Below are 10,921 nucleotides of genomic sequence, written 5' to 3'. Positions count from 1 at the left end.
CTGATTCGAAACCCTAGAGCCGTCTCCATTACTCTCTTGTTCGTGTTCGTGCTTACTTCTCCTAGGCTCATTCTGGTTCGACTTTGGTGTGTGATTGTGCCTCATCTCAGTCGACTCATCTGCTCATTCTGGTTCGTGACCCATCTGCTTATGATTGTGCCTTGTCTCAGACAACCCATCTAGATTTCTTCTCTGTTTGTGCTACTTGGTAGTCGCACCCATCCAACGGTTCGACCCATCTAGTCATCGCCTCCTCACAGCTCGTCTTCTCTCTCTGACTCTCCTTCGTGGTCAACCCATCTTGGTTTTGCAAGACTTCGACCCATCTCTAGTTCAGTCTGTCGAAACCCCTAGTTCTCTATCTGGTTCGAAGCTCTCTGGACAAATTTCGCGACCTAGCTGATTCGCAAGTCTTTGACTCACGACTTCTTCTCGCTGCTCTCTGCCACGCGATTGTCCCTAGTGTATGGTTCTTTGGTTGCTTCGTCGCATCTGTTGGTTGCATCGAAGTGAAGTTACCTCTCAGCTTCTCTCACTCCAAAGGGTTATGTTTGAGGCTGGTTCGACCCATTGGATTTTTGCATCTGAAATCCTCTAATATTGGATTATTGTCATATTATTTTATGATATTACATTTAGACCTCGTACTCTTTTGGTCGTTATACTGTGATGTTGGATATATTGGTTTTGATGCCCCCATTAGCTTTTAGTTTATTATGATAATGACAGTTTCTGCTTCTGTAAAGCCCAAGAAAGGGCTCCTTGCTTCAGATGAGTGTTCCTACTGCCATCAAAGGGGTCATTGGAAGTACCATTGTCCCAAGAATGGATGTCTGTCTGTTCAGTCTCCTGTCGATTTTACTGCATCTGCTCCGACTCCTAATCCTAACTTAACTTCCTTGACTGCTCAGATTAGTCAGCTTCGGCATATATTGTCTAACTCGCAGCCATCCCCATCTACCTCTATTGTTTCCTCTCTTCATTCAGGTTTGCTTGGGTCTTCTTCAAGTATTTCTTCGTCTGTTTGGCTTTTTGACTCTGGTGCCTCTCATCATATGACTCCCCATCTCTCTTTACTTCAAAATTGCACTCCTCCTCATTTTCCTATTACTGTCAATACTATTAATGGCTCTGGTATGTCTGTTATATCTGTTGGGTCTGTCCTACCGTCTGCTATGTCTGCTGTCTCTATTCCATCTATTCTTTATGCTCCTCAATTATCTGTCAGTTTATTATCTATCAGTCAACTTGACGCCTCTGGTTTTGATGTTATCTTTTCCTCTTCTATCTGTTCTGTGTAGGATCGGATGTCTAAGCAGCAGATTAGGACTGGTCGTAGAGTTGGGGACCTCTATGTAGTAGAGAGCTTGCATCTGCCTTTGACAACCTCTCCGACTGTCTTTTCCTCTTTTCAGTTAGATTCTCTGTCCAATCCTTTCTACTTATGGCATTCTAGATTAGGGCATTTGCCTGCTGACCGCTTGTGGTCTTTGGCTCAATTAGGTATCTTGGGAAAAGTTTCTCCTAGTGAACTTACTGAATGTTAAGGGTGTAAACTCACCGAGATGACAGTCTTACCTTTTCGTAAAAGCACTTCTATATCTGATACACCATTTTCTTTAGTTCATACTGATGTTTGGGGCCCTTCTCCTGTTCTCACCAAAGGGGGTTCTGCATACTATGTGTCATTTGTTGATGACTGCACCCGTTACACTTGGGTTTATCTTCTGACTCATAAGTCCGATTTCTATCAAATATACCGTACCTTTCAGTCTATGATTACTACACAGTTTGGGTCTGCTATTAAAGTGTTACAGTCTGACTTGGGTGGGGAATATTTTAAAACTGAGTTTTGTGAGTATTTGGTCAATTTTGGTACCATTCACCAAACTTCCTGCACAGATACACCTGCCCAAAATGGTCGCGCTGAGCGTAAACACCGTCATCTCCTTGAGACAGCTAGGTCTCTTCTTCTCTCTGTCTCAGTTCTGGCTCCATTCTGGGGGGAGGCAGTTCTTACTGCTGCTTTTCTTCTCAATCGCATGCCTACTCCCATTCTTTATGGTCGGTCTCCTTATGAGGCTTTGTTCTCCCAATTTCCTAACTACTCCCTCCTTCGTGTGTTGGGGTCTACCTGTTTTGTCCTTATTCCCCACAAAGATAGGACCAAACTTAGTGCCCGGTCTGTCCTCTGTGTCTTTTTGGGTTATAATCCTACTCAGAAAGGCTATCGGTGTTACGACCCTGTTTCCCGTCGTCTTTATGTCTCCCGTCATGTTTCTTTTCTCGAACGTCTGCCTTACTTTCAGCTTCCTCTTGTCACTACTCCGATTTCCAAAGAGGATTTGGTTCACATTGACCCATTTCCTTCTGAGGTACCGTCTAATGAGTACATCTCCACAGTTCCTCCTGTGCTTGTTTCATCTTCTCCTCCTGCTTCGCCTCTGGCTGCTTCTCCTCCTTCAGTTTGTTCTCCTTCTCCGTTGTTAGTTTATTCTCGTCGCAAGGCTCCTCCTCCACCAGTTGTCTCTACCTCTACTGCTGATCATCCTGCTGCTGCCGACTCTGATCCTGCTACACACCGATATCCTACTCGAGCGCGTCATCCTCCAAACAAGTTAGGTTGGTCTAATACATGTTTTCCTGCCTCCTATCATACTTTTTTGTCTGTTATTCACTCTTTTTCAGAACCTCAGTCTTACAAAGAGGCATGTCAGGACCCTCATTGGGTTCACACTATGGAAGATGAGTTGTCTGCTCTACAGAAAACTAGTACTTGGGAGCTAGTCCCTTTGCCTGCTAGTAAGAACTTGGTTGGTTGTAAATGGGTCTACAAAGTCAAGACTCATTCTGATGGGTCTCTTGAGCGCTACAAAGCTCGTCTGGTTGCCAAAGGTTTCTCTCAGGAGTATGATATTGATTATGAGGAAACATTTGCCCCTGTTGCCAAGATGACTGCTGTCCGTACTTTGATCTCTGTCGCTGCTATTCGTTCTTGGGCTCTTTATCAAATGGATGTTAAGAATGCTTTTATTAATGGTTATCTCATTGAGGAGGTTTACATGCGTCCTCTTCCTAGCCTTCACCATCCCTCTGGTCAGGTTTGTCATCTTCGGCGTGCTCTGTATGGTCTAAAGCAGTCTCCTCGTGCTTGGTATGATCGATTTCAGACTGCTGTTACCGAGCTCAGGTTTCATCCTTCTACTTCCGACTCTGCTTTATTTCTGCGACATACATCGGCTGGTTTTGTTGCTCTCTTACTCTATGTGGATGATATGATCATCACTGGCTCGGACTCTTCTGCTATCTCTGAGGTCAAGCAGCATCTCTTCCGCATCTTCGAAATGAAGGATCTGGGTCCATTACGGTATTTTCTTGGTATTGAGGTTGCTTCTTCTCCCAAAGGCTATTTTCTGTCTCAGGCTAAGTATGCTAATGAAGTCATTCATCGTTCTGGTCTTACTGATACTAATGTTTCTGATACACCTATTGAGCTTAATGTGAAGCTTAACTCTGTTGATGGTGTCCCTCTGGATGATCTCACTTTATATTGCGAGCTTGTGGGTTGTTTAGTTTATTTGACTGTCACTCGCCCTGATCTTGCTTATGCTGTTCATGTGGTTAGTCAGTTCGTTTCTGCTCCTCGCTCTACCCATTGGGTTGCTTTGGTTCGCATTCTTCGCTATCTCAGGGGTACCATCTTTCAGGGCATATTATTGTCCTCTACTTCCTCTTTGGACTTGGTGGCTTATGCTAACTCTGATTGGGCCCGTGATGTTACTGATCGTAAGTCTACGTCTAGTTTTTGTATGTTTCTTAGAGATTCCTTGATCTCTTGGAAAAGTAAGAAACAATCAGTCGTTGCTCGCTCTACTGCCGAAGCTGAGTATCGTGCTATGGCTCATGCCACTGCTGAGATTGTTTGGCTTCGCTATCTCTTGACTGACTTAGGTGTCTCTCAGTCCTCTCCGACACCTCTCTATTGTGACAACCGCAGTGCTGTTCAGATTGCCCACAATACTGTCTTTCATGAACGGACGAAACATATTGAGATTGATTGTTACTTTGTTCGCCAGCATCTGCAGTCTACCTCTATCTCGCTTTATTTCATCCCTTCGACTTTACAACTTGCAGATTTCTTTACCAAAACTCACACTACCGCTCGGTTTCAGTTTCTTCTTAGCAAACTCTCAGTGTTTTCTGCTAAAACACCTTGAGTTTGAGCGAGGGTGTGAGAATATAGAATATATTATTGTGTGTTGTGTACAAATTATAGTCCTATTAGAGACATGATTGTGTTAAGAGTCCTGTTAGAGACATAATTATAATTGTATTTGTATTTTCCTTTTTGTTTTAGGATTTAGGGCTATATAATCTAAGGTCTGATTGTAATCTTTGATACATTGAATATATGAGATACAGAAAGCTATTCAGAAATCTTACAGAGAGATGAGCGAGAGAGAGAAAGAGAGACCCATTCCATTTTTTGACTTTTTCCTCTTTTAACTACAATGGGCTAAAAGAAAGAGATGGGTGTGATTCAGAGAAATGAGTGATTGAGAGAGAAAAGAGATGAGTGAGAGAGAGAGAGAGAGATAGAGAGAGAGACAAAGAAAGAAATAGATAGAGAGAGAGATAGAGAGAGAGACAGAGAAAGAAATAGATAGAGAGAGAGAACAAAAAGAGATGAACGAGAGATATAGAGAGAGAGAGAGAGAGAAAAAAGGAGAAAGATGATCAAGAGAGATACAGAGCGAAGAAAGATGAGAGATCCAGGGAGAAGAGTGATGAAAGATAAAGAGAGAGAGAGAGAGATGAGAGAGAGAGACCCATTTCATTTTTTGATTTTTTTCCTCTTTTGACAAGTGATTAAGAGAAATGAGAGATGAGTGGTTAAAAGAGAAGAAAGATGAGAGAGAAAAAGATAGAGAGGAAGAGAGACAGAGAGAAAAAAAAAGATCGATAAATCGAGAGGGAGATCAGTAAATCGAGAAGAGGGGAGGGAGAGAGTGAACAACGCGAACATAGTGGGGAGAGAGAGAAAAAGACACAAACAGAAAGACAAAGAGTGATGGGTGAGAGAGAGAGAAAGAGAAAGAGAAGAGAGATGAGCGAGAAAGAGAGAGACAGAGAGATGAAAAAATGAATAAAAAGAAAAATATTATATCAAAGCAGTTTTTTTTTTTTTGGGTGACGACACCTATTACCGTCTCAAAAACTCTCTTATTTGCGACTGCAGTTCATGCCGTCGCAAAAAATAGATTTATTTGTGACAACAGGAGTTACCGTCACAAAAAAGGCGCATTATTTGCGACTGCAGTTGTTGTCGTCGCACAAACTTGCTTTTTTGTGACAAAAAGTGGTGCCATCGCTAAAACTCGATTTATTGGCGACGACAAGTGGTATTATCTCAAAAAATCACTTTTTACAGCGGTAAGTGATGCCGTCGCAACTGCTTCCGTGTTATATGGCCCCTTTTCTTGTAGTGAAAATAGCACACTGCTTTTTTAGCACAATATATACTACACAGTTGAAGTAAATGCTTTTTTTTTTCACTGAACCATGGTATTCAGTACTGTCACACTTAAATAAATGCAATTTTAGGGGTTTTTTTTATTATTATTATTATTTTTTTTTTAGTGTTCTTTCTATTTCCATTATAGTCGTGCTTCAGATTTTGGTATGATGAAGATAGGTGGTAAAGGAAAGATCCTTTCATTTAGTGAAAAATCCAAAGGAGCTGATTTGAAGGCAATAGTAATTACTCAAATTTTGGTATGATGAACTTTAGTACAAATTATTGAGACTGTTTATATATTTTTTATTTTGAGAATTTGTTCCAGAATATTTAGTACAACTTATGAGGCAAAAATTATTTCAATTTACTGATTATCGGGAAGATGGGAAGAGAAATGTTTTTAACTTCTACTTAGTGATTGTCAACTTTTAGCTAGTTGCACCAAATAGGCCGACTCATGTTTGGCTCGCTAAAAAGTTATTTAAGATTAACTCGTTATGTAAACAAGCCAAGTTTGAACACATTTGGAGGAGTGTTAATTTTTTTAGCTTGGCTCAAGCTTGGATGAATAAACTTGTATGAACTATAAAAGACCAGACTACTCAAGCTTGGGTCAATTAAAATCTTTTTAGATTGGTTGAAAGATAAACAAATAAAGCTTAAATACATTTTTGAAGTTCGTAAAGTTTTCGAACCAAGATTGAACAACCTATTACTCGGCTCATTTACAATCCTACTCAAGGGAAGAAACAAATAAGATAAAATGATTTTGCAGAATAAAAAAGAAATGCCTTAGTTGCCTTCTATTTAAAGGTAATCAATAAAAAGATGGTTAATTCAGTTGCTTCTTTGAAATCTTGTATATATACTCTATAGTATAAAAGTTCTAAGAATTAAGCTCACATACAAAGCACATGCACTTTTCAGTCAATGTATGTAGACGTCCCCGAATGCCTTGGGAGGAACGAGCTCCCGTTCCATTCTTTTTGGGGTCACTACAGCTCAGGACTCTCAAATCTTTGTAGTCACGGTTCTAAGTCTGAACCAAAGAGTCCAAATCCGGCAAATCGTTTTGAGAAACAGATTTTTGAAAAGAAGTGCCAAACATGGACTGCTTTGCCAGATACAGAGTCGCCACCTAAATGTTTTTTTTTAATGGGAAATTTAGGAAACCCTGACTCGGTGCCAAAGGCCACGTGTCCGTCATCACCAAAGTTGCCTCGGCTCGGGAACTTGGGTACGATTGGGGAAGGTCACTTCGTGAGCACCCCCGCTCGCCCGATCAAAGATCGGCCTCTACTAACTATGATATCTACTTTTGAAAACCTTGTGTGTCCTTATTCCGGTTATTAGCCTAGGTTACTATGTGGTGCGCACAGCATACAAGTATAGACTGAGTCGCCTGAATTGGAATAAAACATTTCATGTTTATTTTTTGAAAGATGGTTTGCTACCCGCAAGTAGGCTTAAAATGCAGATTTTGCCACCCTCGGTGGGCTTAGTAAAAAAAATGGTTTTGCCACTATCTAGTGGGCTTCAAACAAACATTTGATGAATTATTCCAATTCAAATAACCCAACCTTCACCCACAGGCATTCAAGCAGTTATATCACATAAGCATTTAGCCTCATGGTAAGCATGCTATTCATGGCAATCACTCACACGCATGCAAGGATGCTAAAGTATAGAACTTACCGAGTACTCCAAGCCAAAATAGAAACTACATTAGAAATCATGCATGATCCTAAGTATACAAAAATGCCTAATGCAACACATGCAAAAATGCAACTATAGCAGGCTCGGCTATTCTAAACATGGCATATGAAATGCTACAACTAACATGTATTCAATTTGGAATTGAAAGTACAATGCAGTTAGTATGATGCGCTGAGCCCGGTGCATGCAAAACAGATGAATGATGCAAACATGCTGTCATACTGTATGCTAATTAAAATATGCCCTAATCTAACCATCATAAACGGATAAATAAAAGGGAGAAAGACGTGGGGTTGGAAGACATACAACACACACACGCACACTTATTACAGTTATGCCCTCGCGTAGAGGGTCCGAATAAATATACAGTCCCGAATAAAAGAATATTACAGTCCAAATATTACAGTCCGAATAATATACAAATTCCTAATTAATTAACAAATTAACTAAGAAAGTAAATAAAACCGGCGTGCAAGCCCGGGATTGCCTTGCTTCTGATGAATGATGTACATTTAGGCTGTCTTGCGCGGAAATCCACCGGGATGCCCCAATTAGCCTCTGTTTAGCAGTTATCCTTGGAAAACGCGCCAAGCTCTGAAAAGTTGCTGATTCTTCATTTTGCTGCAACAGAGAGCAGGAAAGGGGCATAGCAATGTATTTTCACAAATATATGCATGCCTCGATCCTTGTGCCACCAATCACACATACCGAGGCATGATGGCCGAGGAGTCGAAATGCACAATTCAATATAGGATGAATGCACATGAAAACACAGCTAAAACCTAACTCCATCATGGATAATCCGGAGTGTCGGTGACTAGGGAATTGAGATACATTCCGTCACTCGGAGTACGGAATGCACCTCGTTTCCCGTGCCCGGGCTAACTCCTATTCCGAACATGATGCAATATGCATGACATGCATGAAATGCAACTACGATACAATTCTAACATACACAATGTTATGAAATGAGATGCCTCGAAATGCGTACACGCGGGCACGCAAACCGAGAAAATGACATACATAATGCAAATGATATGAAATGCGATATGGGCTTACACTAACATGAGAGAGCCTCATCCACGCTCACGTAAGAGGCCGATAGATGAAAATGAAGTGCCTCGAAATGCGTGCACACGGGCACGCAAACCCAGGCAATGGTATATGCAATGCAATGGCATGGAAATGGCATATAGAATGCAACATGGACTTATACTAACATGAGAGAGCCTCAGCCACACTAACATAAGAGGCCGATAGATGAAAATGAAGTGCCTCGAAATGCGTGCACACGGACACGCAAACCGAGGCGATGGCATACGCAATGCAATGGCATGGAAATGGCATATAGAATGCAACATGGACTTATACTCACATGAGAGAGCCTCAGCCACACTCACATAAGAGGCTGATAGATGAAAATGAAGTGCCTCGAAATGCGTGCACACGGGCACGCAAACCGAGGCGATGGCATACGCAATGCAATGGCATGGAAATGGCATATAGAATGCAACATGGACTTATACTCACATGAGAGAGCCTCAGACACACTCACATAAGAGGCCGATAGATGAAAATGAAGTGCCTCGAAATGCGTGCACACGGGCACGTAAACCGAGGTGATGGCATACGCAATGCAATGGCATGGAAATGGCATATAGAATGCAACATGGACTTATACTCACATGAGAGAGCCTCAGCCACACTCACATAAGAGGTCGATGGATGAAAATGAAATGCCTCGAAATGCGTGCACACGGGTACGCAAACCGAGGCAATGGTATATGCAATACAATATGGATAAAATGATATGCAAACATGCTAATGGATTTTCAGAAATGAAAAGTGGGGGAAAACAGCCCCGAAATGAGGCGAAAACACACCCGATGCATGGAATCTCTCCCGAAATGCAAATTAGGCGCATAGAATGAACTACAGCTATACAAAGCATGCATAATTGGTATATGGAATGAAAATACAGAAGCAAGGCAGCCCCAAAATAAGCATTTTACCAGTACAAATCATGGCCAAACAGCAAACAAGGATAGGGCAACAATGGCATGCAAAAGTAGGGGCCAAGAGAGGGCAATGAAACAAGTGGTATATGCAAAGCCCAAACTGAAAAATTCCCTCTACAACATTGAAGAGGGACCAAAAATAGGCACATTTACAGAACTGTAAAAACCCTAAAAACAAATATAGATATGGCTAAGCTCTTATGCAAGAAAATGGGCCAAAAGGTGGCCAAAGAGGCAAGTGGTATATGCACAACCCAAACTGAAAAATTCCCTTCTACAACATTGAAGAGGGACCAAAAATATACATATTTACAGAACTGTAAAAACCCCAAAACAGTATACAAACATGCTAGAAATTCAATGCAAAATGAGGCTCAAAAGTGGCTATAACATGAGGTATACAAAGAATTCACCAAACAAGAAAAGACCCTTAATAAAACATGTTAAGAAGGTCAAAATAAGACTTTTTCTAGCTCTGTAAAACGACCAAAAACCAAAGCATGATAGGCTTCCAAAACATGCAAAAATGGGGACCAAAGAGGGGATATAACATGAAGTGGCACATGGAGGTCCCAAACAGTATTGAGCCCTTCTTCAATGTTGAATAGGGGCTCAAAATAAACCTATCTTTAGTTCTGTAAAACGCCCAAAAATGGAAGCATAATGGGCTGCCAAAGCATGCAAGAAAATAGCATTTAAGGAAGATATTGAAGCAAGTGCAAGATGGAGGGCTCAAACAGGGTTGAGCCCTTAATGAAACATGAAAATGAGCTCAAAAAAATGACCTTTTCAGTTTTGGTCGGAGCTCAAATATACAAGAAAGAGAGGCTAAGAAATGTTGTAAAAATGAGCTAGAAAAGAGGGAAAATGAACTTACCCTTGAAGACTTGACTTTGGTTGCCTCTTGGCTTGAGTTTGTGGCTCCTTAGGCCTTGGAGAACACCTTCAATCTTCTAGAATGGAGGATGGAAGGGTGGGGAGTGGTGGTGTAGAAGGAATGGTGGTGTAGGACTTGGAAGTTTTTCAAGGAAATGAGAGAGATGAAGAGGGATTCTTGTATTCAAGCTTGAAGAGCAAATTTTCTAACCCCTTAACTCTATGTTGCCTGCTGATTATATGGACAAAAAAGGGGGAGTAGAGGAGGGGCAAAGGTGGGGGAAAATTAGGCAAGTTTTCCCCCACAAAATATCCCCCGGATTGGGATATTTTCTGGGGGAAACAGCTATACAGCTGTAAAGTGGATATTGAGAGGAACATGGCCGGCCCCTTTTTGGAGCTTCAAGTGGCCGGCCGGCCACCTCCCCTAGCCGGCCGGCTAGGGGTCAAAAGGGTCAAGTTGAAATAGTGGCCGGCCACCACTTTTTAGGGTCCTCCCATGTGTGTACAACACAACCCTATGGTTCAAAATTTAAGAAAAAGGGCCTAGGCTGTTCAACATTAGCCCGGAAGAAGGGGTTCAAAAGGGTCAAGCAACATTACTGGCCGGCCACTAACTTTTAGGATCCTCCCAAGTGTGTACATCACAAATATGTGGTCCAAAGTTCAAGAAAGTGGCCCCAAGGTGTTCAATATTAGCCTGGAAGTGTGAAAAACGGGCATCGGAGGGCGTCGGAGGATATATAACTGGTTGCTGCAACAATTACTGGCCTCCCACCCTTCTACGACCTTC

Source organism: Camellia sinensis, chromosome 6, assembly GCF_055761805.1.
Source record: "Camellia sinensis isolate YWXY chromosome 6, ASM5576180v1, whole genome shotgun sequence".
Taxonomy (NCBI): Eukaryota; Viridiplantae; Streptophyta; class Magnoliopsida; order Ericales; family Theaceae; genus Camellia; species Camellia sinensis.
The sequence above is the reverse complement of the archived record's forward strand: the minus strand, read 5'-3'. Positions refer to the sequence as shown.